We start from the raw sequence: 6800 nt of genomic DNA on the forward strand, positions 1-6800 counted from the left end.
ATAACTTTAATTAATTTTGTGTAACAAAAGTTCTCTTAGAAAATTTCATAAATTATATATATTTGACTATGTATTTGTTCATGGATATTTCAATAGCGTGGTTGAGATCTAAGCGTGCAATTTATTTGTTATCATAGTTGTGATTCTAGTGTATTATTTCATAAGACAAATACTAAGAGTTCTAGAATGAAGGTTATAGAGTATAAACTGAACTTCTAGCAAATTTGCTTTGACGGCTGGATTGAATAATAAGTTGGCAATATACGCATGATTTGTACTTAGCATTGGAATAACATCCCTATAGATGGTGTGCTCCGCTTCCTCGACAAACCAAGCAAGGGAGAGCGGAGATGATGAGTGGTGGGAAGTAGCGATAATACATGCCTCCACTAATTGCCCCCCCCCCCCCCTATTCACTAGTGTGCCTGCCTCATTAAACCAAATCTCAGCCAATCAATGCCAACCACCCAGATAAACCCCCATAAACAGCCTGTTAGTCTAGCATCTCTCTAGGAAGTAGTCTTCAGGGCTGGCATACACACCGGTGAGTCACTCGGCAGATTGTCATGTCAGCTCAGTAGTCATCAGACTCCATAGCACACCACGAGACATGGATGTATGGGATTACAGTTAATTACTGACTTGTAGTACTGGTGTGGCGTTGGGTTTGTCTTGTGTACGTGTGGATCTATGCTCAGTTATTGGTAATGAAATAAATATTACATGATCTACTGTTTGTGCATGTAGTGGTCTAGTCATTATGTATTGTCTTGTAGTATGTGTCGTGTGTCCAATGGTTGTCATATAATAGCAGAAAGAGTTAATTTCACTTATTACCTCCCAGTTTAGCATTTGCGACAGATAGTACCCATTTAGCGATTTTTCTAAGTTTATACTCCCAGCATAGCTTTATTGAAGAGGATTAAGTCTTTGAAACCCATGCCACCGCATACTTTGGGTATGGTGAGATCCTTCCATTTGACCCAATGCATCTTCCTTTTGGTCTCATCTCCCCCCCCCCCCCCACCACCACACCAGAACCGGGCAATTGCTGCTATTATCTTTTTACACAGCTTCTTAGAAAGCTTGAAACAGCTCATGGAATATGTCGGAATAGCTTGGCAATCATCAGGAATAAATTTGGTGGAAGAATTATTAAACCCGGACTCGGGTGAGTGGAATGTGGAATTGGTGAAAGCAAAGTTTATGCCGGTTGATGCTCAGGCTATTTTGCAAATTCCGACTGCCCGATTAGCAGAAGATGGATGGGCATGGCATTTGGCGAGAAATGGCAATTTTTCAGTACGGTCTGCCTGTCGAGCTCTTCTGGAAATGAATCACTCTATCAGTTCAATATCTAGATCGAATGGCGACAAACAATTGTTTTGGAAAAAGCTCTGGAAAATACGAGTACCGCCAAAAGTACGTAACTTCTGGTGGAGGGTCATTAAAAAATTTATACCTTGTCAAGCGATTCTCCATGAGAGGCATATGGATCGTATCTCATTCTGTCAATCATGTGGTAGAGAGGAGACCATCAAACATGCCTTGTTCGTCTGTACATGGGCCAAATTTTTCTGGCAGGAGTTGAAGAATCTCACTTCAGTCAAGGTGCCGGAGCTTCACCCAGATTTTTGGACTGTAGATCTGATTGATAGCAGCAAAGTTTCTTGTGAAGATGCGGCTGTTATATTATGTGGTGGATGGGCTGTATGGTCTGAGCGGAATGCTCGACACCATGAAGAGAGAGTAGGATCCGTGTCTAAATCTGTGAAGTGGACTGCTGATATTGCCTATGATCTTACACTAACAGGACAGGCTTCAGGGAAGCAACACCATAAGCAGCGGCCAAGGTGGAAACCTCCAGCTTCTGGCATTATTAAGCTCAATGTGCATGCTAGCTTCTCGCCAAACAATAATGAGGGAGCTACAGGTGTGATTGTTCGTGATCATTGTGGTGCCTTACTTCGGGGCCAAGCCATCTGGTATGGTCAGACGGCCAATGCTTTAATTATGGAGGCCCTTGCCGTACGTGATGGTGTTAGACTCGCCTGTGATATTGGTCTATCAAAGGTTATCGTTGAGTCTGATGTCCAGGAGGTTGTTAAGTTATGGAGGGACAGAAACCAAAATCGTTCTGTGATAGCTCCGATCCTCCAGGAAATAGAAGAGCTCAGCGGAAGTTTGTAGTCTTTCAATTAAATTTTGTTGGTCGTGAGGCTAACGAAGGTGCACATTTGTGTGCTAAGCAGGCAACATCAACTAGGAGAAGATGTCTTTGAATAAATTATGTACCATGTTTTTTAGTTGTTTGCCTGCAAAACGATTGTGATCCCGTTGTTTAATGTGTGGAAGCTCTTATTTCACAAAAAAAAAGACCGACCTCATTAGTGCAATGCTCTATCTCCCTAACATGATCCACTCAGTCTTACTGATGATTTAACCAGGGGCGGAGCCAGGGGGCGAGCAGGGGCCTGCCCCCCCCCCCCCCCCCCCAACGATCAACAATTTTAGTAGAAGCAACTAGTAATTATCAACAAGATTCGATCAATATACGTACTCCCCCCCCCTATACTCGAATCCTGGCTCCGCCACTGGATTTAACATATTAGTATCTTGTTTTCGCAAGCAAGCATATAGTACTTATGAGTTGTGACTGATGAACAATTGAGCACGGCTCATGTTGAAGCAGACGCGCTGGCCCTACCGGACCTGTCTCATGGGCCGGTCCTGGCCCAATATATCTTGTGAGCGCTGGCTCGGTTCTTCATTCGTTCGCTCAAAAAATTGGTCCTTATTTGCTCGGTTTTTTACTTTCCTGGTTCACCAGGTTTGGCATGTTCCTAGTTGACCAGTCGTTATTGACCGTTTACTTTTCAGAATAAGTTCACAAAATAAGAAAATATGTGAAAAAGGAAAAAACTAACAATTAAAAAATATCATGCAATAAAAAAATCACAAAAATAGAAAAGTTCATCATTTAGATTTTTTGGCAACAAAAAAATGTGAATTTAAAAAAATCATCAGATTTGGAAAAATATTCACGGATTATAAAAAAGGGTCTTTTACATCTGTATCCCTAACTCGAACCCACTACTCACATTTGCCCCTAATTCGCAAGCCTGCTCAAAAATACCCCTCCGCCGTCATGTTCCCTTATAGAATTGCCCTTCCGTGCCGTTTCCGTCCAGTCAAGGCTGTTTGACTGGTAAGCGGCCGTTTCTTTGACATTTTTGCCCCTCTGTCCTTACACCTGGGCCCAGGTCACCAGTTCACTCTCTCTCCCTCTCATTCTCTTGCCTGAGCCGCACGCTCTCTCTTTCTCCCCCAAATCGCCTCCCGCCGTAACCCTAACCCTAGCTCACTCGATCCAACTCGCAAGGCTCGATCTCCTGATGGCAGCCATGGTGGAGCTTCAGATTTGACTCTGCGCGACACTCTACTACGGCAGCGGCTGCGACGGATGGATGGGGATAGCAGTTGCGGCGGCAGCGGCGGCGGCGGCGAACGAGGGAGCACACCGCAGCCACAGAAGCATGCTTCAGCGGGGTAAGTTTCTCTTCTAATCTGGCGGAGTCTCATGCCATTTGTAGTTCGATTTGGGATTTGTTGACCTAGTTCATAGTGCTCATGGCGTTGGGATCTGTCTCTGTTTTCCATGGTCATCGTAGGATCGACCCCGATAGAGCAGTTCGGATGGAATGTAGAATGGAAACCACACTTTTAGCTAGAGCTGGCACAAAAGCAACCAATACAGGATTCTCTTTTCCTTTTGTTGCTGGCAATCAATGGACTTTTAATCAGTTTAGATCTGCCATATGTGCTCAATATCCATGGGGTCTATATGATGCAGTGGAATTCAGGTACTGGGACATTGACAAAACAGCTTGGGTCCCTGTCCAGTGTGATGATGAGCTTGGTATCATGTTTGCAATACATGATTATTTCCCTGCTAAACTAGAAATCAGTGTCATACAAAGGAAGAGAGGAGAGCCAGAGAGCAGAGGAACAAGATCTCAGTCTAGGTCTAGAGATAAAGGTAGGACCAGCCAATCAAGGGGCAGGAAAAAAATGCTCATAGTAGAGGCAGCAGCAGTTCCATGCAGGCACCAGGAACACCTACTGTAGAAGTTCCTAAGAATGCATGTCCCTCTCAGAGTAGAGATTCAGTTGACCCCTATACTGAAGAGGGACTACCAGATGATTGGCCAAGTGATGATGAGGATGAAAAGTTGTTTCCACAGTTTGTAACAAGGAAGAAGGGCAAGGAGAAAGATGATGAGGGGGAAGATTATGTTCCACCCCATGAAGGCATGTTTGCTGAGGCAGGTGAAGATGAGAAGGAGGAGGACAGGGACATGGGATACTCTGAAACATCTGATGAGGAAAGACCAGATGTGCAATATAATAGAGATGATCCTTCTTTGGCACAGGGAACAATATTTTCCAGTGCTTTAGACTGTAGAAATGCTCTTGCAACCTTCTCAATAAAGACTGAAAGTGAATTTGTGATAGACAAGAGTGACAGTACTAGGTTGACAGTGCATTGTGCTTATAAGAGGTGTCAATGGAGGATGCATGCCTCCTTAATGAGACATAGCACACTGTTTCAGGTATCTTATATATAGCAACTAACATTGCATTGTGCTTATAGTTAGCAGCATTGATACTGTATTTTGTTTTCTTGTTGCAGTACATAGGTTCTAACATGTGTCTGAACTTTCATGAATGCAGGTTAAGGTGAACAAAACTGCTCATACATGTCCCAGTGTGAACAGGAGAAAAAGATTGAAGTCGGCTAAGAGTAGATGGGTTGCTGATGCTGTGAAGACCTGGGTTTTAGAGGATTCAGAAGTGGGACCAACAGAATTGCAGAAAAATTTGAAGAAGTATGGCCTGGCAGTTCCATATATGAGAGTATTCTATGGGAAGCAAATGGCACTTGACAATATCTATGGTAAGTGGGTTGACTCTTTCCAGTTACTGTATACCTTCAAGGCAGAAGTGGAGAAAGCATCTCCTGGTAGTGTAGTTACCATTGATAAACACACTGTGTGGTACAAACTAAATGGGGAGAGTAGACAGAAAGAGTGCTTTAGAAGAGTATTTGTTTCTTTCAAAGCATGTTGGCAAGGTTTTTTGAATGGATGTAGGCCTTATCTTGCAGTAGATGCCACTGCATTAAATGGCAGATTTAGAGGCAACTAGTTAGTGCATGTGCTGTGGATGCCTGCAATTGGATCTTCCCAGTTGCATATGGAGTTCTAGAGGGTGAAAACATAGACAGTTGGACTTGGTTTTTTCAGAACTTAAGAGAGCTTATAGGACACCCACCAGGTCTTGTTATCCACACTGATGCATGTAAAGGCCTGGAGACTGCAGTGGAAGATGTGTTCCCAGGTGTGGAGCATAGAGAATGCATGAGGCATTTGGCTGCAAATTTCACAAAAAAGTTTAGAGGAAAATTCTTTGATGAAAATTTATGGCCCTGTTCATTGACATACAGCATAAAGAAACACAACTACCATCTTAGGCAGTTGCACAGTAAGGCTGGTGTGAAGGAGTACTTAGAGGAGCATCATACCAAGCTATGGGCAAGGTCACTGTTCAATGAAGTATGTAAAGTAGATTATGTTAATAACAATCTAGCTGAGTCCTTTAATTCAAAGATTAAAAAATGGAAGGGTGTACACATTGTGGACTTGCTAGACAAAATAAGACAGTTTATAATGGAGAAGTTTGATCTCAGATAGCAGATTGCAGCTGCTACATTCATTGGCCACATCATAATCCCCAAAGTCATGAAAATGCTTCATGCAAAATCTAAGGACCTTGATATGGAGATAGTGAAGAGAAGCACATATGAGGCAGAGATCACAGCAGTTGACAAGGAAAAGAGAGAGTGGAGATATCCAGTAAATTTGGCCACTGGGACTTGCAGTTGTAGAAAGTGGCAGTTAACTGGACAGCCTTGCATACATGCTTTGTATTTTATTACTTCAATGAGAGGCCCAGTAAGTGAGATTGATCAGTATGTACATGAGTACTTTTCTGTTGCTAGATTCAATGCTACTTATGCTGAAAATTTGCCTGCAATGGAGGGCAAACAACAGTGGGATGTGGTGGACCCTGGGTTTAAATTGTCTGCTCCATTGCAAAACAGGGCCCCTGGTAGACCTAGGAAGACAAGAATTAGGGAAAAATACGAGGGAAAAGGACTTGGAGGAAGGAGAAAGAAATGTGGCAGGTGTGGAAGGCTTGGCCATCGTGGCACTCACTGCAAGGAATCCATTGACCCAGCTTTTGGGGAAGAAGAGCACTGGGGGGCTGAAAATGCAACAGATGCTCATTTAGATGCTGAAACAGATGCTGAAAATGCTACTGGGGTTGAAACAGATGCTGAAAATGCTACAGAGGTTGAACCTGATGCTGAAAATGCTATAGAGGTTGAACCTGATGCTCCAATTGCTACAGATGCACCAACAGTGTCATCTGCTGTAAGGTGCAACTGCTATAGATGTTCTCATTTCAATTTTTGCTTTATTTGATGTTCTCATTTTCTTTTTTGCTTTATTTGATGTTCTCATTTCCTTTTTGCTGCATTTAATGTTCTCATTTCAATTGTAGCCCAAGGAAGAACTACAAAAGGGCAGCTGATAGAGGGATGTCACCAGCCAAGAAGAGGCTCAAGTTTGCACCAGATCCTACAGTAGGATCTGTAACTGGAAGCAACCAGCTAAGCAAAGAAGTGAGCAAAACTGTCACCACAAGGAGGAGTTCAAGGCTCTTAACTAACCCTG

The sequence above is a fragment of the Triticum aestivum genome, chromosome 6A (assembly GCF_018294505.1).
Source record: "Triticum aestivum cultivar Chinese Spring chromosome 6A, IWGSC CS RefSeq v2.1, whole genome shotgun sequence".
Lineage (NCBI taxonomy): Eukaryota > Viridiplantae > Streptophyta > Magnoliopsida > Poales > Poaceae > Triticum > Triticum aestivum.